Here is a 24,652-nt window from a genome sequence, read left to right on the forward strand (position 1 = left end):
TTTTGATACGAATTTTATAGATCTTTAAACCATTCCCAGTACAATTACACAAGAAATAGTGTTTACAGCATAATCTTAAGACATATTTTGGGAGCAGAGAACAGTGATTTGGGGGTCCTTTTATTGCGTGCTAGCAGTTGTTACAATTTTGCAAGAATTTGGAGATAAAGTGTGCCAATTCTTGTACTGAAGCTAAACTGTAATGATAAAGTTTGAGTACAAGGAGTAAGAGAGTTGTAGAGGGATTTTAATTCAGAACATGGCTGCTCTGGCAAGAGATCACATCAAAAGATGTAGGTCTGTGTGATCCAGTTGTAATACAGACATGCCTTTAATACCAGGTAATAGAGGCAAGCAAACCTCTGAGCTCCAAGCCAGCCTACTATAGAACAAATGTCAGGTAAGGAAAAGCTTAGGTCCAGGCATGGTGCTACAGTACAGCGCTCAGTAGACAGAGGCAAGCAGATCTCTGAATTGTGTTCGGGAAGTTGGGTTGAGTCAGTGAATTGAGAGGCAGGCAATTGGAGCTCATGGCATGGCAGTTAAGTTCAGGTAATTCAGAGGAAATTTTTAAATAAAGAGTTTTAAAAAAAATAAAATAAAATAAAAATTTTAAAAAAAAGAGTTTTACAGAGAGAGGGGGAAGAGAGAACATGGTAGACACAGGTGAAGACAGAATGAGACAGAAAATCGGAAGGAGCCAGAATATTAGAACAGAGTGCAGGAGTTATGGGAGGCCAGGAAGCACAGTTGAATGAGAAACTAAGAGAAACAAGACTCAATCAGTCAACCTGGAGAGGAGTTTGAGGCAGAACAGCTGAGTTGACCCTGCCAGCCAGAGTCCATAAAGAACTAGAAAAGGTGAGCTTATTCATTAGCAAGTCTCAAAGGCTAAAAACATCTAAGCCCAGATAGTCTTCTATGGAGGCTGGAAACTTCCAGGACTAGGCCTAGGTTAGCAGACTGAGGCTATGAGCTTCTGAGAAAACAATTTCTCCAGGATAATACATGTTAAATGTATAGAGATGAAGGGTTGTTATGGGTGTCTGCCAGAGCCCTATTGATTCAGTTGAAGATGGTTACAGCTAGCCATGGGACTGAACAAGGGGACCCCAATGGAAGAGTTAGAGAAAAGACTGAGGGAGCTGAAGGGGTTTGCAACCCCATAGGAAGAACAACAATATCAACCAACCAGACTTCACCAGAGCTCCCAGGGACTAAACCACCAACCAATGAGTACACACGGAGGGACCCATGACTCCAGCCACTTACGTAGCAGAGGATGATATTGTCCAGCACCAATAGAAGGAAAAATCCTTGTTCCTGTGAAGGTACGTTTCCCCAGTGTAGGGTAATACCAGGGTGTTGAGGTGAGAGTGGGAACATCCTCATAGAAGCAGGGGGAGAGAAGAGAGAGTATGAAGGAGGGGGAAAAAGGATAGCATTTGAAATGTAAATACATAAAATATCCCAGAAAAATAAAATTTTAAAAAGTATACCTTCCTATTACAGAGTATTTTTTTCCTTGCTCTTTTTGCTAGATCTCAGGGCCTGGAACAAGTTGATTCACCTGGAAGGTTCTCTCTATTTCTTACTGAAGAGTAAATCTGAGAAGCAGACCTCCTAGATGTAAATTCTGGTTAAGGAAAGGCAGGTTGCTTTTGGATTTAGTGGAGGTCTCTATCACGTGTGTATTAAGACATCCTCTCCTGGCCAGTTCTGGAGACATTCTCCCACCCCCAAGTCTCAGAGGCCCCTCCATACCTGGGACACAGCACCAAGCCTCTGTAAAAAAAAATAAAATAAAATCTGAGCCACATTTGACCTCACAGCCCTTGCGAATGCAGAGAGGGAACAAGTGAGGTGGGAAATCTTTCTCATTCTGTATGATTATTTCTTGCCATTTAACACCCTGTCGTGCTACAGCTAAAGACCCACAAAAGAAACCCCAAGGCTCAGACACAAACTATGGCACCAAGTTAAGACCAGAACTAATAAATATGGCCATTTGAACAAAGATGTGGGAAGAGGAGCCTACATCTGCTTAGGACGCAAGAGAAGTATAAATGACAGGACACCTGGGTCTTTAAGCTTAGAAATTAAATGGTGGTCATAACACAAGTGGTTCGTCCATGAACTTGGAGATATTGTGCTGAATGTCTGGGTCTTGAGGGCTTGTGTAGGTTCAGGCTGTTATAGTGAGAAACAGAAGAGATTTTGAGTTAGAAATCAGAGAACTGTCTGTAGTACCTTATCTTTCTCAGCTCTGGCCACTTCCACACATGGCCATCTAGAAACAAGATGTGCGTGGCCACTGACAGAGCAGCCAACTTGATCCTAAATTTCTTCAAGTCTCTCTGATCTCTGATCACCAAAAGGCCAAGGTTTCATGGAGGCGGCCTGAGCTGACCAGGAAGGTACCACAACTTAACAGTGAGACAATAAAACCCAAAGACTGGCGACCAGAGCTGGACCCTACAGTGAGTGACATAGGCCTTTGCGCTCCTTTCCTCCCTCAATTCTGTCAGCCAGATCAGCATCCGTAGGACTCAAACTGATGTTATCAACAGAGAGGTCTAGGCATCAGGGTAAGAAACTTGTCCCCAGACGCTTCTCCAGGATACCAGGGCCCAGAGCTGAATCTGCAGTAGGGAAGCAGAGCTCTGGAGACTTCTCTCCTAGTAGTTAACCTTTCCATAGTACTTCATGTCTCCGTACCTCCCACCGGGAATTCTTAGAGAAGCTACTCAGCCTCATCCTGTAGCTCAGATTTTATCGAGAATAACAACCACTTTGGACTGAATTTGTACCATCATTTAGCAAAAATGGATTCGTCCACAGCCCTCCTCTCTCTGTCGGCAGCACCCACTGGGCTCAGAATCAACAAAGTAAGTGTATTTCTTGCTACCTTGTACTTCTTCCGCTTTAATGAATATATTTTTCATTTTTATTATGTGCAGGACTGTTCCTCCTGCCTGCCTGTCCGTGCACCATGATTGTGTTCCAGGACTCCGGAGATCAGAAAAGGACTTCAGATCCCCTGTGATTGGTTAGATGGTTGCGTGTAGACGGGCGGGTGCTAAGAATTGAAGCCAGGTGTCCTAGAAGCGCAGTCATTGTTCTTTATCACTGAGCCATCCCTCCTGCCCCAAATTCTCCCTGCTAAGCTATTGCAATACTCTTTAACCTTCTCTCTTAAACAGGTCTCTGGTAACTCCTTCTCACAGGGTGGGTACTCTACAGGATGCAGAAAATGAGGATTTGGTTTTGTTTTTTTTTTTTTTTAATTCTGGTTTGTAAACTCTCCTGCTCGACTTCGCTAATGTTTTTAGAGATGTCTGTACATCACCTCAGACAATTATTACTGAAGTTGTATAGTTTATCCCATTGCACATTGTAGTGAACTATCGCCATGTGTTATGTTGTACTTTATCTTCGGGAAGCGGGCATCCCTGCCTCGTCTGTTTCTCTTTCCTGTATCTACAGGGATCCAGACCTGTCTTCAGTACTGAGTTTGAGTCTGAAGTCATTCTCCTCAGGCTGTCCCTAGTTTCTGACAGAATTAGGGGTCTGTCTATAATTGCTTTACAACACCCATGGAACCACGACCAACAGCATATTCATGGTGGCAATATCATCAGAAGTTTTAGGATCAAAGTGTGTTTTTTAAGAGTTGTAATAAGCTAGGATACTTAATAGAAAGTATTAAAATCCAGGCCCAGGGCTCTACCTGCCTTATTCATTGAGTTTTCATTAGAAAGGCACATTCTGTCTTTTTAGTTTTAATAAGCCTCGAGTAGCACAAAGCTGGTCAGCTACCTATTCTCCATTCCGTTAGAATCTACTTGCCTATCGATTATTGATTATCATATTGATACCCTGAATTATTACTTGCTACTTACTGTGGTTCATCCGGGCTGCTCTTAATTCCAATTGGCCAACCCACGTGGCCAAGGTTTCATGGTTCTTTATTATAGAGGTTCTCATTTTTCCTCTTATGCACATTTTTCTTCTTCCTAGTGGTCCCAAGCTCAGGGAAACCTAAACCCCACCAATGACTCTATCTTCCCAGCTATTGGTTATTGGCATCTGTATTTACCAATCATAATTTACTGGGAGTAGAGTCACTCAGTGCTTCATCGGAGGACCCCTCTCCCTTTGGGGCAACCAGGCTGGGAGTCCCCCATTGAGCATTAGGATATGAACAGCATTAGGCCAACTCACTACAAGGATTTGCCAAAACAGGAGGACGATAAAAAGTACAGTGAGAAGCAAGGAGAGGACTTTATTAAATGATGGTATATTTGGCAGAGAAGGAAACAGGTCCAGAGACTCCTGCTGGGTCTCTGGGTTCATCTTTTTTGATTCTGACATGAGTTCAAGTTTTAAATTTAGGAAAGTAGGAGTCCCACATATCTTAACCCCCTACCCCTTTTTACTTTTCTGATTTTCTTATTTTACTTTATTAATGAAGTGGAGATTTCTGGCCATCAATAATCTCTACTGATAGCAGTGACATAATTTTCCCAGTTTAATCCCTGGAGATTCTTTCAGACTGTGCCTCTGTTCTCACACACCATGTGTCTCTGATTTTCAAACTTCTAATTTTCTTTACCTTTCACATGCTAGGATTACAGGTGTGTGCTATGACTCACAAGCTTTCTGGGAAGTTGGGGATTTAGCTCAGTGGTAGAGCGCTTGCCTAGCAAGCGCAAGGCCCTGGGTTCGGTTCCCAGCTCTGAAAAAAAGGAAAAAAGAAAAAAGAAAAATATGTGTACTTACCCATATCAATAAGAGGTGGCAGGAGTTTAGCAAGTGACTTGTGCAAATAGAAATGGATACAATTTCTGTGTGCATTTTGTTGTGGTTATTGATGCACTGAGGCAGGATCTCATGCAGCTTAGGATGGCCTTGATCTCATGGTATTTATTCCTTGTCTTAAGAAGTGATAGATTGGAGGAATAAAATGACCATGTATTGTTCCAAAATGCGAATTACTAAATACATTCCTGGAGAGCATTTTTAATCAAAAATATATTAAACAGGTTTTTTTGTACAATATTAGCCTCCATTTTATGGAATCTCTTCTGATTTAAAAGAATCAAAAAGTTAAAATATCTCAAATAAAGGAAGTGTCTCAAACTCTCAGTTCATAGAATGGTAAATATGGATTGAAAAATAACACATATGCAAAATTATATTGAGGTCTGTTCACTTTCTAAGTTTATAGAGATCCTGACATAAAAATGCCTGGGAACTGCTGACTTACTTTCCCCCAAGATAGACACAGAATGATGTTTTCAACAGAACATGCACAAGGATTAGGGTAAGGCACTTGTCCCCAGACACTTCTTCCAGGACACCAGTCCCCAGAGGGGCATCTGAGGAGAAAATGGACTGGGAGATACAGCTCCCAGAAGTTCATCTTTCCATTTCCTACCCACCTGTCCCTGTCACTCCTATAGAGAATAGTGGGAAAGGCAAGCAGCCTCCCTGATGCCATGTTTATGAAATGAAATGGGAACTGCCTGGAGTCAATCTCTTCTCATCACTCAAGCTCAGCACTACTATGCTCCTTGCCCTCCGCTTTCGATGGGAGGCAGCTCTGACCCAGAACCAGACCAAAGAGAGTCACATCTGAAGGGGATTGGTTTGAGAAGTTGGACCACCTAACAATGCCTGCCTCCAGTGTCTCCTTACCAAATTCTCCTGGCTTTTCCTACTGGTCATCACTGTCCAGTTTTCTTCTCTACCCCACATTTAAGAACTGAGACCTACCATGCTCAAAGCCAGTGCGTGTGCCGGGAATCCCAGGAGCAGGGCTGGGGTCTCACCCTCTGCACTGCTCCCAGTTCATATTCCATATGCTATTTACATTGGTAATATACATTGTTCCACCTTGTCTCTATCCCTACCTTGGGTCACAGTTGCCAGAGAAGCCATAGGGTCATAGGGGTCATGAGGAATCCCCTTCTCCTTATGCCATGGACGTTTCCATAACAGTGACCCAAGGTAGGGATGGAGACAAGATGAAGCAGGGAATATGGATATGACCAACTGTCCTCCTGTAGGTCTGTTCTCAGGAAGACCTTCCTTTTCACTCTGCCCCCAGATATCCATCACCTTCATCATCAGAACAATGAATCCACCTATTATTTTATGGTATATAATGCCCCATGCTGAGCAAGCACTTCCACATGGATATAACATTTCCCAAAAGGACAGAGCATATATAATGCTTGTGCTTGAAATCCCAGGGAAGAAAATATGAGGAACACAAACACTCCTTGCCTTTATTGCCCTTCTTTATCATAAAATGACCATGGCTTCCATATACAGAGGTCCAAGAACCTGCCATAAACAATTGCCATGATGGAGATGGCGGACAGAGGGGCACAGATGTAAGATTGAGTTCTCTGGCCTCCATCTCTAAGTCCTGACACTGCCACGGTACTTTCACGGACTTCTACTCTCTCTAAGAATGGTCTTTGTGCTCATCATATGTCTGACATGATGGCAACCTGCCTTGGGAATTAGACAGGTAGAGAGATTGTTGCCAGGCTCAGAGAGTAGCCATCGGCAGTGTGGTATGGAATAGAGCAAAGTGGGCTTTGCTGACTGAGATGAAGACATTACCAGATGTCTTAGGGCACCAAGGTGCTGGATCTAGTGCAGGATAAAAGACATTTCTTTTTATAATTTTACAGCAACAGCTAGGCTATAGGAATAGTTCAGACTCTTCACACAGCAGCCCAAAGTCAATATAGAGACAGTCTATACTGGGAAATTTCCATGATCAGCATGAGCCAACACAGATAAGGAACCTCTGAATCTCTATTAAAAAACAAACTTCTGATTCTCTCTGGGCAGGGGTTGAGGAGACTCAGCAATCCAGGAGGTGTCAGGTTTCCAATGTCATTGTGTGTGGACAGTGAACAGGCCTGAGAGAAGCCAGTTTCCAATACAGAAGGAAAGGAACTGCTACAAAATTGGCAAACTAAACTGAGTTGAGAGAAGTGTAAACTTTTTGGAGAGCTCCACTCTCAGGATACCCATGAGAAAGCTTTCCAGTTTATGCTCCTCATAATAACTATTCAAGCTACCCACTGCTGAGGGGGAAGCTTCAGGAAACAAGAGCTCCAATCTCAGAGCTGATGGGAGAGTTTCCATCCTTACCTTCAGTTTGGGGAGGAGCATAGTATCAGGCTGTCAGACATGGTGCTGGAATAACTAGCTGAGAGCAGACATCTGATTTGAAAGTTGCAAACAGAGAGACACAAATATGTACACTAGGCTGAGTGTGGGCTTTTGAAACTCCCAAGCCCACCCACTCTGACACACCTTATCAAATAAGGCCATATCTCTGAATCTTTCCCAGAGTCCCATAAATTGGACAAACATTCAAACATATAAGCCTGTGGGCTGCCTCCTTATTCAACGTACCAGACATAGCATCACTGGGCAGTCAACAAGCAGCCATTCATCTTCTATACTGTGAGAATTCCTATACTAGATACAGTAGTCATTTTCAGTCTTCACTCTGGTACTAGAGAGAGAGGAGGTCCACAGGCCCCCTCTCAAACTGTTCAGAGCCCTGTGTTGTCTTTGTCACCTGCTCCCATAACTTTGACCCTTCCTTCATCCACCTGGATCTTGGCTCTTTTGAGTTCATTGAGTATAGGCCCACATGCAGCTCATGATCTAACAAATTCTCATTTTTAAGATGTATTTGGTTAGTTAGTTAGTTAGTTAGTTAGTTAGTTAGTTAGTTAGTTAGTATATATAAATACACTGTAGCTGTCTTCAGTCATACCAGAAGAGGACATCAGATTTCATTATAGATGGTTGTGAACCACCATGTGGTTGCTAAGATTTGAACTCAGGACCTCTGGAAGGGCAGTAAGTGCTCTTAACCACTGAGTCATCCCTCCAGCTCAATCTAACAAATTCTAAGGCAACAAAACAAGGTTCTCAGAGGTCCAGGCTGCTCACAAAGGTATATAAATACCTCATGGAGTTTGAACTGGAAGTAGTGCAGACACTGAGACCCCAGTACTCCTCCTGGGACCTCAGGAAGTTTCACTAGCTTGAAAATGGATAGGGCTCAGGGCTTGGATAGGGGGCAGTGAAGAAAGCTGGACAGGGATGACCAGCAGGACAGCCAGGAGAGTTTTGTAAGTTGATATTGGAGCCCTATTGGGTGGTCCAACTTCTGAAACCCATTCCCTTCAGATGTGACACTCACAGGCTTTAGTGTGGTTCTGGGTCAAGGCCATCTCCCATAGCCAGTAGAGGCCATGCAGCATGGTGGCCCTCAACTTGAGTGATGCATAGAGATCAACTCAGGACAGTTCCCATTTCATTTCAGAAGCCCCATATCAGGGAGGGCTGCTTGCCTTTCATAGAGGTCTTTATGGGAGAGGGCAGGTGGGTGGGTAATGGAAAATAGAACTCCTCAGAGCTTCATCTTGGGGCACATTGCTTACCCTAATCTCAGTACTGGTCCTGTTGACAACATTCTTCTGCATCTATTGTGGGAGAGATTAAGTCAGCAATGCTCGAGCATTTTGATGTCAGGATCTCTACACATGTAGAAAGTGAATGGATCTCAATGTAATTTTGCATATATGGATGTTTACCAATACATATTTAGCCTGCTATGAGCTGTTTTGAGGCATTTGCTATATTGAAGATATTGTAACTATTTGAAAACAAGATATTTTAGAAGAGAACTAACCATTTTTAAAAGCGTAATTATGGTGAAATAAAAAGATCTTTTTTGGATGTTTACATTCTCCAAGTACCTTTATGTTTTCCACTAAACAGTGATTGTGTCTTTAAACTTTTTCTTATTTTAAGAAAATGCAGCTCAACTGAAACATATAGGAGATACACACACACACACACACACACACACACACACACACACGCCTTTGTGTGTTTCTGTCTGTCTCTGTCTCTATCTCTCCATCTCTATCTCTCTCTCTCCGTCATAGCCTCTCTGTGTGTATGCATGTGGATGTGACTGGAGGGGGTATTAGAGTCAGTTGCCTGTAAAAACCAAACAGGTTGCCATAAATAGTGGAAATAGAATTACTGAAGCTTTGTTTGTGGCCTAATGTCTATGCTGTGAATGCAGTTCTTCTTCAAGAACAGCAAGTGGTTTTCATCTCAGCAGTCACAAGAAGAATATTTTAAAATATTATATAATTATAATTAAACATTTGTTTTAATACACTTAAAATATTTTATGTTATAATTAATATTTTATTAGTATCATCAGAAGGTGGTTGGGTTTTTGTGTGTGTGTGTTTTGTTTTGTTTGTTTTGGGATATAGGATCTAATTATATAAAGCCCCCAGGCCTAAGACTTGCTATATAGATCATGTTGTTCTGGAATACAAAGAGCCCTGAATGTCAGTTGCTATGGTATCTCTATTTTGGAAAAGTCCTTATTTAAGAGAGTTTCTTTGTGTACAGTTTCCAGGATTGCCATTCAGTCCCTGTGGATAGGAATTCAGAGCTTCTGTTGTGCCCAAGTGTTGGGAGGTTAGCGTGAGCCACATTCCATGTCATTCCCAGGTAAGCAATTCTAAATTTTTGCCATTGATACTTTTAGATGGAAATAGATTCCATAAAGTAGAAGCCAAAATGCTGTTTTGTACTTACAAAATGCTTTCTAACATTGTACTGGAACACCACATGTTTCACTGTGACAGTGTGCAATGCGACTATCCTCCTAGCTGTCTAAGGATACCAGCCCCTCCTGCTTGCTTTCAAATCCAGATGTAGAATTCTCAACTCATGCAACACCATACATACCTGGATGCTATCATGATTCCTGTCATGATTATAACGAACTGAATCTCTGAACATGTAAGCCAGCCCTGTGGAAATTTGTCTTTGATAAGAGTTGCCTTTGTCATGGTTTCTCTTTACAGCAATGGAAACTCTTAACTAAGGCAGACTCTGAAGTCAGATGAGGCGCATATTTCATGTCCTTGCCAGAGGCTTGGTGCTCTATCCCAGGTGTAGAGGGGGCTCTGGGATTTGCTGGGGAAAAGTCTACAGGAATGGGCTGGACAGGGTGTCTCAATACACACATGTATGAGAAGAACTCCTTTAAATCCATAATCAACTTGCTTTTCTTAATCTACATTTAGGAGGTCTGCTCCTCCCATAAATCCTCAGTAGGTGGTTGAGAATCTGTCAGGTGAATCAAATTTTCCAGACCCTGGAATCCAGCAAAGAAATGCAGGCAAAAATAACAAGCAAAGGATTGGAAGGAAGGCTTAGCTTTGAAAAGAGAAGTGGACCTGCATTTATTTCCATGCATCATCAAAGGGCTACTCAACAACCACCTATTATTCCAACTCCACGGGATTAGATGCCCTCTTCCAGATTGCAAAGTACATGCATTGTGGCATGTACTTCATGCACACAAACATACCCAGAAGTAAAAACTAAAGTTAACCATAGAACCAGTACCAGTCTCAAAATCAAGCTGTGAAGTTGCCATGTGTACACAATGTTGGTTTGTAATAATCTGCTTTGCTATTGCTGTAACAAAACACCATGGCCAAAAACAACTTGAGGAATAAAGAGATCGTTTCATCTGACAAGCCCCAGGCCACATTTCTTTTTTTTTTTTTTTTTTTTTTTTTTTTTTTTTTTTTAGTGTTCATAATAATTTACTTTGTTGTACAAATGTAGCAATATTAACATTTGGAATCAAAGAGGAAAAGTTAAGCTTCTTGCCCAGTAGCTTAACCTAAGCCTTTTCATCATTGACATGATTATGGGCTAATTAAATTTAAATCATTCCACAATTTTCTAACTTGTTTTGTTTGCCTAATATTTTTTTTTGCTGTCATTTTTTTTTATTTTTTTTTATTTTTTATTTTTTTTATTAACTTGAGTATTTCTTATATACATTTCAAGTGTTATTCCCTTTCCCGGTTTCCGGGTAAACATCCCCCTCCCCCCTCCCCTTCCTTATGGGTGTTCCCCTCCCAACCCTCCCACCATTGCCGCCCTCCCCCCATAGACTAGTTCACTGGGGGTTCAGTCTTAGCAGGACCCAGGGCTTCCCCTTCCACTGGTGCTCTTACTAGGATATTCATTGCTACCTATGGGGTCAGAGTCCAGGGTCAGTCCATGTATAGTCTTTAGGTAGTGGCTTAGTCCCTGGAAGCTCTGGTTGCTTGGCATTGTTGTACTTTTGGGGTCTCGAGCCCCTTCAAGCTCTTCCAGTTCTTTCTCTGATTCCTTCAATAGGGGACCTATTCTCAGTTCAGTGGTTTGCTGCTGGCATTCGCCTCTGTATTTGCTGTATTCTGGCTGTGTCTCTCAGGAGCGATCTACATCCGGCTCCTGTCGGTCTGCACTTCTTTCAACAATGAGGTAGTTAGCCCAAGCATTCAAGGGAGAAACATGGAGGCAGACTCACTCTATGGAGGACTGCTGCTTACTGGTTTGCTCATCCTGCTTTAATATATAATCCAAGAGCACCTGCCCTTACAGACTTGCCTAGAGGCAATCTGATGAAGGTGTTTTCTCCATCAAGGTACCTTTTCCTGTATAAGGAAAGTTTGTGTCAAAGTGGCAAATGCAAAACAACAGCCAGGACATGGTCTGAATGAGAAACTTCTCCTAGTGGCCCAAATTTTTGCTCACCTCTTTCCTAGCTGCTTGGGCTTTTGAGGAAGTTATGAAACTTCCTGGTGTGGAGCTTACCTGAGTAATCCTAGTCCTGCAAATCTTCTCTCAGAGCTCACTTCTTACATGGAAGAGTCACCTGACCTATATGTCCCTCACCCATACTCTACATGAACGTTCACCTACCACTTGCATCCCAGGAATGAATACCATCCCTTCCTACTCTTTGAGTAGTGTTTTCTCACCTTGTACCACAGAACTGATAATACCCAATGCTGATTTGCAATCTGAGCCAGTTTGTAGCTCTTTGATCATTTCTACATGGTAACATTTCCAATTTTAATACAATAGACCTCAAGAAATAAGAGTTAAATTTAGTGGTCAATTCAGAGCCCAGTTCCACAGTTGGAGAACAGGGAGAGTCCAGTTGAGTTAAAATAGAAATGTAGTTTTCCAGGTTATGCACCTTAGGCAGTCTGAACACTGGCCACTGTATGAGGTTCTTTCCCTCCTGAACTCTGGACTCATGCATATGATTCTGTGTCAAGGAAAGGATCAGAGGGTTAAGGGTGGAGAGGTCCCAATTTTACTTCAGCACCTCTCAAATCTACTATCCTGGGAGCATTGTCTGTGGAAAAGTTGCTTTACCCTGATCCATGACTTCCTGGCCTGAGTCACAAAGTCCTTCTGAGTCCAACATCAGGGACCAATATGCCAGCAATTCTAGATCATTTTATTCTAAAGATGTGTACATAGACTTAAAACTTCTATGTTTCTCCAAGGTAAATTTTCTTATGTGTAATATATTCTTTCATACTATGTTGGGAACTCATTTTGAGACCCTTATGAAATGAAAATAATATAAAATAATTTCAACCTGGGTCAAAATAAGTCTTGTGGATCTGAAGACACTTGTTCCAATTAATGGGGATTTGCGCTGTTTGTAAATTTTTATCCTTGTCATTTTCAGAGACAAGTAGTTCCTCAAAGACCTCTCTTTTTCCCTAATATCAAAGCTGGGATCACAGGCACATGGGTAGAGTCTGATCATAGCCCTAGGTGACCCTCTGTTACTTCTCCATAGGTCATGACCAATCTGTCCATTTACTGAATCTAATTTTCACTCTGTGAGTCACTTTCTTGACTTTAGTACCTGAGGTATGAATGCCATCCCAGATGCCATGCTCGGATACCGTGTCATAGAAATACCACTGGGAGTGTGAATCTGGGGGGAAGTGAGTGGTGAGTCATGTGCATGTTCAAGGTTGGACCCTGTAATCTATGTTTGGGCCAGGACATATGTAGGCTTAGAACTTAAGTAGTGAAGGGAGGTGCAGGAAGCCCCAACTGGGATCAGAGAATATGGAGAAGTAGACCCCACATTCCCTCTCTTGGATAAAGAATGGCTTTGGTATCGTATTGTTGAAGTACTTTAGTGTTTGCAAGGAAAAAGTGTTCTTTTCCTGAGGCAGGTAGCCTGTCCAAAGGACACACATGCAGAAAGGACTCATCACATGCTTCACAAACACTTGGACCTTTAGGGTGCACTGTCTCTAGGACATTCTTTAAAAAAAAACCGTGGGAGAAGTTATCATGTACATTAACCTCTTCCAGATACCTGGAATCCAGTAAACCAATCAAGAGAAAATGTTCAAGTGTGCTTTAGAGCCACAAATATGACCTGTTTTGGTGGATTTTCTGTGGAAACTGGAACAGAATCTCTACGCAACAGGCTTTGTACAATTAGTTTCTTCCACATGACTTTCTGTACATTAAAGCTACTTTATATATGAAAAGGAAATAATACTTGAAATTGTTCTGAATTGATATTAGTATTCTAGAGCTCTTTATAATATTTATATTATAAAACATATAGTATTTAGTTTTTAATTTCTTTTTCCAGCGCCTTACTTTCAATAAGGTCCTCGGTATGTAGTAAAGGTTGATTTTGAAGTTGAAAATATCCTGTTGACAAAGCTCCTACTGTGATGGTATTACAGGCATGTTAATACACAGGGCTATCAGACACCAGCCTTTGACTCTTACAACTTTGGTAAAATAGCACATAAATTGTTGTGGGACAATGACAGAAACACTTCCTAATACTGGTTGACAACAGAAGACAATGACACTAGACTCATACCCAGAACTCATAACAAGTATAATTCAGTGTTCAACTGGAGGTCAGCATGTGGAAGAAACATGAATCTAAATACCTCCCATGCATCATCAGACTGACTCCTGAACAGGCTGACTATCAACTTGAGAGAACAGTACAGACACTAAACAAGACCCTAAAAATGCTGGGGTCTTTTGATCACATGACCTAGAAGTTTGGGCGTATGGCAAGAATTGGGATGAGGAGATAGCAAGATGCCCCAGTGGTAAGGGACAATGTGTAGGCATAGGCGGACCCAGGAACAATGTGCACATCCCAGGCCCCACTTAACTACACACAGCAACCACTGGCCTACAGGCAATGGATTTAGGATGAAACACAAATTTCATAAGGTTCTGAACCTTTATTTTCTCCATTGGTTTTTTTTTTTTACTCATTTTTAGGACATAAATCAATCACACAATCTGCCAAGAAGTTGAACAACCATATACAAATGCTTAATTAAGGAGAATATCATGAAGTGGCCAGTTAGTGAAAGCTAAATTCCAATCAGGGATGGAGATTTCCCAGCCCTGACTTTGTTGGAACAAGGGAGATGATTAGGGAATACACAGTAAGGAAGGGCATGTGTTTTGCTGCTGCTGATTATCCGCTTACATTGTGCTCAGAGGAGGCAGACACATAGTCATAGTCAGATGTAGAAAGAGAAGACACAATGAAAGAAGAAACCATACTAAATACTTCATGGCTCAGCACCACATTAAGGTGAACAAGGAAAAAACTCAAAAAAAATGGTGACATAATAAGGAGATCACTACCCACTCAAATGTTCCCAATCCCAAGAGTTCCCATCACGCAGGGTTCTATTCTCTAAACCTCTTCTTGTTGCATACCAGGCCCCTTAAGTTGTCACTTTTTAATGTTATAACGTTTGAATATGAAATTTAAAAAAGAATTATGGGATGGCTGAGGTTCCCCATAGGCTTCTTTCCATGTTACTCTAAGTTTTGCAGGGATGAGCCACCACTATAATGACTGGCAAGACTCAATATAGATGGCTTTTTAACTTCTGGAAATAAACCCTTTTATTATAGGTCAGGCAGGCAAAGGGACGTAGAGAATCTAGAGGAATCTGCTGATATTTATCTCAGATAAGTGTCTAGAACTCTGACTGCAGATCCAGAAAACCATGATGGAAATCTGTACATGGAAAGGACAAAATGAACTCCAGGCGGCCTAATTTAAATTGAAATTTTCCCTCTCAGCTCGGAGAGCTGAGAATTGGGTCTCTGTCACCTCTGCCAATTAATTGATTAATATGTTCATTGTTTTCTTTATGCTTCACAATAGATTGAAAGCAGCACATCAGTCCTAGGCTGAATTAGGAACTGTGTGGGTCAAGTTTGCTGCTATGAGAGAGGGCAACTTATAGCTTGGGCTTGATAGTCCCATGGAAACATGAACTCAGACCCTGAAACTTACTTACTTTTCGTCCTCTACTTCCATATCAGAAAACTCTCCACTGCTCCTGTAAGCAGAGCTCCAAAAATCAGAGCAAGAACAATAGCCATGATTGAGATGCTGGACTGAGGAGACTCTGGGAAGGAAGGGAATGAAGAGAAGAAATAGTGAGATCTCTGACCTCCAGCTCTCAGTATAGACACTGGTTCAGCTCTACCCAAAATATTCATTCTCTCTCTCTCTCTCTCTCTCTCTCTCTCTCTCTCTCTCTCTCTCCCTCTTCCTCCTCCTCCTTCCTCTCTCTCTCTCTCCCTCTTCCTCCTCCTCCTTCCTCTCTCTCTCTTGCTCTCTCTCTTCCTCCTCCTTCTTCCTCTCTCTCTCTCCCTCCCTCTCTCTCTCTCTCTGTCTCTCTCTCTCTCTGTCTCTCTCTCTCTCTCTCTCTCTCTCTCTCTCTCTCTCATCTCTGTGCTCACTTTAAGTCCTAACTCAATTTCAGTGTGCTGAGCTCAAGCAGCCCCTCATGATTCACATGACATCTGTATCTCTGCTCTTCTCCAGAAGGCACCACTATAGTTACCCATTTCTGGAAGGTCCCATCCCCTGCAAGCCTGGTCTATACCACCTCCACGTCTCAGGTCTTGTTGTTCTCATCCTTCTGAGAACAGAAGTGAGGTCAGGGGGATCTCAGCAGGATAGAAATTCAAAGCCCAGCACTTCAAGGGGATGTTCCTGTCAGGCCTGACCTTATGGGTCACGTATATTTGGGGGAGGTGCCTGAGATAAATAATGGAATATTTAAGACATTTTGCGCTCTTCTTGATGATCCACCAATGCTCATATAACCTTGTTTTGAATGGATAAGAGATTTAGCTTGAAGAAGAGGTGACAACCCCACAGAGTCACCTAAACTCAGGTGTAAGTGGGGTAATCCATTCCTTGGATAGATTCAGAATCAGCATGAGCCAGCACAGAGCATGCTTGGTCTATCTCCAGGTATATGAATTTTTGGTTCTGACTGAAAGACTCAGAAATGCTGGAGTCAGACCTGAAAGTTATTATGAATGGACAGTGAACATGCCTGAAGGAGGTCATGATTCACAGTGCAAATGGAAGGAACTACAACTTAATGGACAGACTGAACAGTCTGAGAGTAGGTTCAGTCCTGTGAAGAGACCCTCTCTCATGTGAATCCAGAAACACACAAACCCTCTTCCCTCTTTGTTGTAAGACTGCATTAGCACTACAACTGCTCCCTGCAGAGGAGGAAACTTTATGGGACCGGAGCTCTAGTCTCAGAGCAGATGGGGCAATTTTTGTTCTCACCTGATCTCAGCAAATTTTCCTTCCCATAGTACAGCAGACCAAGGAGCATCTCCACACATAAACCCTGCAGCTAATCCCTTGCTAGTTGTGCATAATATTCCTGCTCCCACTCTTGACTGAGCACCTCAGCTGCCTTGCCAATCACTCTCCAGGCATCCAGGTCCTCATTCAGCGTGACGTAATTGTGGCTATCTAAGGTTAATTCTAGGAATTCTTGACTGAAGTATCCTTCTTACAGCACATCACAGCCATACCTCCTCTGGATTGCATGATAACCTGGAGAAGGTCCCACTCTCAGTCCCTCCAACAATCCAAGTCCCTTTGTAGGATCCTCCAGTGAGTTGGCCCAGCACATGAGGCCTTTCATATTGGCCAGATCTGTATTTGAACTGCACAGGAAACTGCCCAAGGTGTGTGTAGAATAGGTGTGGGTCATATTTTCAAGGGATAAAGCCCAGCAATAACACACTGGGGCAACCCCATGGGGAGCTTAATGTTTTGGATTTCTGCTTGAGGATCATGCTATAATCGTAAATGTGGAGCACCTTCATCATTATTTCTGTCAAGAACTCATTTCTCATTCAGGGAATCCTGTATTGCCTTCTCCCAAAACTCTGGTTTTTGCTCATTCACCCATGGTGTCTAGCTTTCCACCCTCTGACTCTCTGATCTGCTGTTGAACCCTAGGAACTGTTTATGATCCACATAGGTGGCAGATATGAATTGGGTATCCAAAAGGCCAGGCCAGTACAGAAATATTTGTGAGTACCTCAGAGAGTGTGAACTTAGGTACAGTGGTCTTTAGATCTCCAATCTACACTTAGGACACTACCAGTCCACAGGCCTATTTCCCAAGGAAGGTAGGGAGCAGGAGGCAGGATGCATAATGGATGAAGAGAACAGAAGTTCTCACTGAGCTAGGGAAGGGATAAGCTTTCCAGACACTGTACCCCTATGGTGGGGTCTCTTTAATTCCCCAGGTTATGTGTTTTTATTTCAAATTTCCACATTCACCCTTTGGATGCTTGGTGCTGGCCAGAATGACCAGGAGCCTTAGGAGAAGATCCTGGGGTACAAAGGTCTTCATCCAGCTACTGAGTGCAAACTGTGTCTCTGCTAGTATGTGTTCACTTTATAATCGTGATATGGAAGAGACTGATTGGCGTCTCAAAGAACTCCCAATGGTAGTGATAAAGAGTGTCTAGGTTGGGGCATGGAAAGATGAACTCCTGAAAGAAGAGTCCCTATGGCCCTGCCTCCCCAGCTCAGATCTAGTTCTGAGGCCTGGGATCCTAAGAGCAGTGAGTGATAAGACAAGTTTCCTACCCTTATTCCTCCTGGTCATGTTTACAATGACCTTCTGAGTCAATCTAAAGGCCATTGAGTCAGCAAGTCTCAGCAATTGAGATGTCAGGATGTCTACACGGGACTAGAAAGACAATGGACCACAAAAGTACTCATGATTTGTGTGGATTTTGTCAACCTATGTTCAGCACATTTAAAAGTGGAATTTTGAGAGACTTGCTTCATTGAAAATATTAATAAAGTACATGTGAACAGAATGTTTACAAAAATTTACACCTATTTTCAAAAATCCAGTGATAAGGTGAAAATAATTCTGTCTATTTGTATCCTTATATTTCCCATTAGGATTTCTTTGGATTAGTTAACCTTTTTATTCACATTACATCCAGATCACTGCCCCCATAGCTGACCCCCTCACACAGACCCTCCCCTATACCTCTCCCCTTCTCCTTTGAGGTGTTGCAGGACCCTCTTCAGTTTTCTCCTACTCTGGCACATCAACTCTTTGCATAGCTAGGAGCTAGGAGCTAGGGCCATAAAAGTCATTCTTGTCAGGGGAATGCATTGCACAGATATTGTGTTGAATAGAGACGACCCCTATTCAAGTGGTTGAAAGACCCACATGAAGACCGAGATACCCATCTGTTACATATGAGCAGGGGCTTAGGTCCTGCCTATGCATGCTTTTTGGATTCATTCTATCACGGCTGACCAAGGGCCCAGGTGACTTGACACCATTAGTATTCTGTGGATTTCCAATACCCTTCAAGTCCTCAATCCTTTACCTTGTCCATCCATAAGAGTCCCCAAGTTCCATCCAATGTTAGGCTCTGGATCTCTGCATCTGTTTCACTCAGATGTTGGATGGGGATGTTGGATAAAATCCTGTGGGCAAGCATAACAGAGTATCATTAATGATGTCAGGGGTTGGTGCTTACCCATGGGATAGGTCTCAAGTCGGGTGGGTTGTTGAATGACCATTCCCTCAGTCTTTGCTCCACTCCCTGTCCCTGAATTTCTTATAGACAAAGTTAATTTTAGATAAAAAATATTGTGGGTGGGTTCGTGTCCCTATTGCAAATCAAGGTTCTTCCCTGGCTACAGGAAATAGTCTCTTCATGTTTCATATCCTGACTGCTGGGAGTCTCAGCTAAGTTCACCTTCATTGATTCGTGGGAGCATCTCTCACCCCAGGTCTCTGACATGTCCTAGAGACATCCTCCCAACAACATCCCCACCATGCTACACATTTTCACATTTTCTTTTTTTTTCTCCCCTCAGGAGAGATCTACATCCGGCTCCTGTCAGCCTGCACTTCTTTGCTTCATCCATCTTGTCTAATTGGGTGGCTGTATATGTATGGGCCACATGTGGGGCAGGCTCAGAATGGGTGTTCCTTCAGTCTCTGTTTTAATCTTTGTTTTAAACTTTGCCTCCCTATTCCCTGCCAAGGGTATTCTTGTTCCCCTTTTAAAGAAGGAGTGAAGCATTCACATTTTGATCATCCATCTTGAGTTTCATGTGTTCTAGGCATCTAGGGTAATTCAAGCATTTGGGCTAGTAGCCACTTATCAATGAGTGCATACCATGTGTGTTTTTCTGTGATTGGGTTACCTCACTCAGGATGATATTTTCCAGTTCCAATCATTTGCCTATGAATTTCATAAAGGCATTGTTTTTGATAACTGAGTAATATTCCATTGTGTAGATGTACCACATTTTCTGTATCCATTCCTCTGTTGAAGGGCATCTGGGTTCTTTCCAGCTTCTGGCTATTATAAATAAGGCTGCGATGAACATAGTGGAGCACGTGTCTTTTTTATATGTTGGGGCATCTTTTGGGTATATGCCCAAGAGAGGTATCATGCTACACATTTTCATTCATTCTCCTTGTCCTCCAGCCTTCTCTCCTGTTTCTCCCCACATCTGATTCAGAAATCCCGCATTCCCCTTCCTCTCTGTTCCCCCATTCACTTCTCTCTCGCCACCTGCCTCCCATGATTATTTTATTCTCCCTTCTAAGTGAGAGTGAAGCATCCTTTGCTTGAGCCTCACCTCTCACTTAGCTTCTTTACGTCTGTACAATGTATTGTGGGTATCCTGTACTTTATGGAAAATATCCACTTGTATTTTTGGTTCTAGGTTCCCTCAATCAGGATGATATTCTCAAGTTCTATCATGTGCCTACACAATTCATGTTGTCTTCATTTTAATGGCTGAATAGTATTCCGTTGGGTAGACGTACCACATTTTCTTCATCCATCCTTCAGTTGAGTGGACTTCTAGGTTGTTTCCAGTTTCTGAGTCTTATGAATAAAGCTTCTGTAAACACAGTTGACCAAGTGTCCTTGTGGTACAATAGGGCATCTTTCAGGTATAGTCCTGGCAATGAATTTGATAGAATTATTCCTAGTTTTTTGATAAACCACCGCATGATTTCCAAGGTTGTTTTACCAGTTTTCACTTCCACTAGCAATAGAGAAGTGACCCCCTTGAAACATCCTCACTAGCATGTGCTGTCACTTGAGTTTTTGATCTTAGCCATTATTGTGTGCATGAAATGTAATGTCAGAGTAATTTGATTTGCATTTCCCTAGTGATTAGGGACACAGAACATTTCTTTACGTTCTTCTTAGCAATGTGAGACACCTCTGATCAGAATTCACTCTTTAGCTTTGTTCCACAGTTTTAATTTCATTATTTGGGTTGTTGGTGTCTAATTTCTTGATTTCTTTGTAAATTTTGGATACTAACCCTCTGTCAGATATAGGGATGGTAAGGAAACTTTTCCAACCTGAAGGCTATTGTTATGTTGTATTGGCAGTGTTCTTTGCCTTATAGAAGAAGCTTTTCAGCTTTATTAACTTGAGTATTTCTTATATACATTTCGAGTGTTATTCCCTTTCCCGGTTTCCAGGCAAACATCCCCCCTTTCCCCCTCCCCTTCTTTATGGGTGTTCCCCTCCCCATCCTCCCCCCTTGCCGCCCTCCCCCCAACAATATAGTTCACTGGGGGTTCAGTCTTAGCAGGACCCAGGGCTTCTCTTCCACTGGTGCTCTTACTAGCATATTCATTGCTACCTATGAGGTCAGAGTCCAGGGTAGTGGCTTAGTCCCTGGAAGCTCTGGTTGCTTGGCATTGTTGTACATATGGGGGTCTCGAGCCCCTTCAAGCTCTTCCAGTCCTTTCTCTGATTCCTTCAACGGGAGTCCTATTCTCAATTCAGTGGTTTGCTGCTGGCATACGCCTCTGTGTTTGCTGTATTCTGGCTGTGTCTCTCGGGAGAGATCCACATCCGGCTCCTGTCGGCCTGCACTTCTTTGCTTCATCCATCTTGTCTAATTGGATGGCTGTATATGCATGGGCCACATGTGGGGCAGGCTCTGAACGGGTGTTCCTTCTGTGTCTGTTTTAATCTTTGCCTCTCTATCCCTGCCAAGGGTATTCTTGTTCCCCTTTTAAAGAAGGAGTGAAGCATTCACATTTTGATCATCCGTCTTGAGTTTCATGTGTTCTAGGCATCTAGGGTAATTCAAGCATTTCCCGTTTATCAATTGTTGATTTTAGAGCCTGAGCCATTGGTGTGCTATTCAAGAACGTGTCTCCTTATCAGTAACTTCAAGCCTATTTCCCCCTTTCTGTTCTATCAGATTTAGTGTATCCAGTTTTAGATTGAGGTCTTTGACCCACTTGGACTTGAATTTTGTGCAGGGTAATAGATAAGAATCTATTTGCATTCTTCTACATGCAGACGTCCAGTTAGACCAACAAGATTTGTTGTAGATGCTTTCTTTTTACCACTGTATAATATTGGCTTTTTTTTTTTTTTTGGCAAAAATCAAGTGTCCATAGATGTGTGGTTTTCTTTGTGGTCTTCAATTCAATTCCATCCATCAACCTGTTTGTTGCTTTCCCGATACCAAGCAGTTTTCATTACTATTGCTCTATGGTACGACTTTAGTTCAGGAATGGTGATAATTCCAGAATTTCTCTTATTATTCAGAATTATTTTAGCAATCCTGGGTGGGGTTTTGTTTTTGTTTGTTTGTTTGTTTGTTCTATGTGAAGGTGAGCATTGCTCTTTCAAGGTCTGGAAAGAATTGCAGTTCAGTTTTGATGGGAATTGCATTGAATCTTCAGATTGTTTTTGGTAAAATGACGATTTCACTATGTCAATCCTTCCAGTCCTTGAGCATGGGAGATTTTCCATCTCCTGTGTTTTCTTTCAATTTCTTTCTTCAGTTGCTTTAACTGCAATACAGATCTTTCATTTGCTTAGTTAAAGTTACACCTAGATATTTTATATTATTTGTGGCTGTTGGAAATGATGTTGTTTCCTTAATTTCTTTCTCAGTCCATTTATATTTTGTAAAAAGGACAGCTACTGATTTTTTTTAATAATCTAGCCACTTTGCTGAAGGTGTTTATAGGCTGTAAGTGTTCTCTGGTAGAATTCTCATGGCTTCTTATGCATACCATCATATCATTTGCCTGCCAAGTTCCAGGAATTTGCTTTTGGTGCTGGGACTTGAACTCAGATTTAATGGTGTCAAGAGAAGCACTGAATAGAATGATCTTTGAAATGACTCTGACATTAACTGAATGTCTTCTAACCTTGGATTCCATTTATAGTCTGACACTTTCTTCAGACAGAGGTATATTTTTCTCAAGACTGACATGGAAACACAAAGCTCTCTGGCAGAAGGAAAAGACTGGAGTGCCAGTTATGGCTATTAGATTTATTAACCAATTGGCTTGACAAAATTGGAATTTGTTCAAGAATCTCAAGATGAAGGAAAAGAAGGAAATGCATACACCTACTGCAGCTGGAGGGAAACTTGCCTTAGGATATCAAGTGTAAACATTTTGACAAACCTGTCAGATCATCTCCCAGGAAAGAATGGATTCCAGAAAGTAATATCCTCCAGGGAAGTGATAGAGGTTGGTTGGTAATGGAAAGATGAACTCCTGGGTGCTACATCTCAAGAGTCTTGTTTCCCACTTCAGACCCACCGCTGGGGACTGGTATCCTGGAAGCAGTGTCTGGGGACAAGTTGCTTACCCTAATCCTTCTGCTGGTCCTATTGACAACATCCTTCTGAGTCAAGTTTGGGGTAGAATAAGTCAGCAATTTCAAAACTTTTTCATGTCAGGAACTCTGCACACTTAAGACCTCAAATGTAATTTTGCACATGTTTATTTTTATCAATCCATCATAACAATGTTATGACCTGATAGATTGGAAATGCTTTATTGTATTGTAGTACTGTAATGAGTTATATGGAAGAATGATATTTTTAAAAAAATTAAATATTTTTCAAAGCACAATTATGGTAGGAAGAATAGATCTTTTTTCAGTGTTTACATTCTGGCGGGGGACCTTTATCTTTTCCTTCAAGTAATGGGTGGTTCTGTATGCTAAACCAGTTTTTTATTTTAACTTAAGAAAACACATCTTAACAGAAACATGTAAGCTATATATATTTTGTTTGTGGTTCTCTCTCTCTCTCTCTCTCTCTCTCTCTCTCTGTGTGTGTGTGTGTGTGTGTGTGTGTGTGTGTGTGTGTGTGTGTGTGTGTTAGATTCCAATGGATTGGCAATACCTGTAGAATCCAGAAGAGGGCATCTAATTCCATGGAGCTGGAACAACAGGAGGTTCCATGTGACCCTTTGATGGGATGGTGGAAAATGAACTCAGGTCCAGTGGATAATCAGTATTCTTTTTTTTTTTTTACTGTAATTCGTAACTTTATTAAGAAGGAGCGGATGTCAGCACTGCTATATAAACAATGACAAAGATCAAGGGAAACACATCAGGGATTGTGTAGACAGTAATATACATGCTCCTTTATATAATCAATGTATAATAGTTAAGGAAACTTTAATCCTTATTAAGCAAACATTTTTGCATACACTGCCTTCTCTTTATCTTTCTGTGCCTTTATCATTTGTTTGACTTTAAGCAGTTCTGCCTGGATGGCTTTATTTCCTGGGGCTATCTCCTGTGCCTTCTTTTTTTTTTCTTTTTTTCATCTTTATTAACTTGGGTATTTGTTATTTACATTTTGATTGTTATTCCCTTTCCCGGTTTCCAAGCCAACATCCCCCTAACCCCTCCCCCTCCCCCTCCCCTTCTATATAGGTGTTCCACTCCCCATCCTCCCCCCATTACCACCTTCCCCCCAACAATCATGTTCACTGGGGGTTCAGTCTTGGCAGGACCAAGGGCTGCCCCTTTCACTGGTGCTCTTACTAGGCTATTCATTGCTACCTATGAGGTTGGAGCCCAGGGTCAATCCACGTATAGTCTTTGGGTAGTGGCTTAGTCCCTGGAAGCTCTGGTTGCTTGGCATTGTTGTTCATATGGGGTCTCAAGCCCCTTCAAGCTCTTCCAGTCCTTTCTAAGATTCCTTCAACGGGGGTCCCGTTCTCAGTTCAGTGGTTTGCTGCTGGCATTCACCTATGTATTTGCTGTATTCTGGCTGTGTCTCTCAGGAGAGATCTGCATCCGGCTCCTGTCAGCCTGCACTTCTTTGCTTCATCCATCTTATCTAGTTTGGTGGCTGTATATGTATGGGCCACATGTGGGGCAGGCTCTGAATGGGTGTTCCTTCTGCCTCTGTTCTAAACTTTGCCTCCCTATTCCCTGCCAAGGGTATTCTTGTTCCCCTTTTAAAGAAGGAGTGAAGCATTCGCATTTTGGTCATCCTTCTTGAGTTTCATGTGTTCTGTGCATCTAGGGTAATTCGAGCATTTGGGCTAATATCCACTTATCAATGAGTGCA

The 24,652-nt window shown here is 42.1% G+C and overlaps 1 long non-coding RNA gene and 2 pseudogenes across 1 annotated transcript in view; all 3 read right to left on the reverse strand.

The window, feature by feature from the left end:
• The window catches only part of LOC134483841 (uncharacterized), a 30,820-nt gene extending 6,851 nt beyond the window's left edge, over positions 1 to 23,969 (reverse strand). Inside the window, exons 1-3 of the long non-coding RNA XR_010060935.1 lie at positions 23,471 to 23,969; positions 18,652 to 18,751; positions 15,264 to 15,374 (exon numbers count right to left, since the gene is read on the reverse strand). This is a non-coding gene — a long non-coding RNA (uncharacterized LOC134483841). The remainder of the gene's footprint in view (positions 1 to 15,263; positions 15,375 to 18,651; positions 18,752 to 23,470) is intronic.
• On the reverse strand, positions 15,143 to 17,747 carry RT1-M1-1-ps (RT1 class I, locus M1, gene 1, pseudogene; annotated as a pseudogene).
• Ppid-ps1 (peptidylprolyl isomerase D, pseudogene 1) lies at positions 23,601 to 23,881 on the reverse strand (annotated as a pseudogene).

This window comes from Rattus norvegicus, chromosome 20 (assembly GCF_036323735.1).
Source record: "Rattus norvegicus strain BN/NHsdMcwi chromosome 20, GRCr8, whole genome shotgun sequence".
Lineage (NCBI taxonomy): Eukaryota > Metazoa > Chordata > Mammalia > Rodentia > Muridae > Rattus > Rattus norvegicus.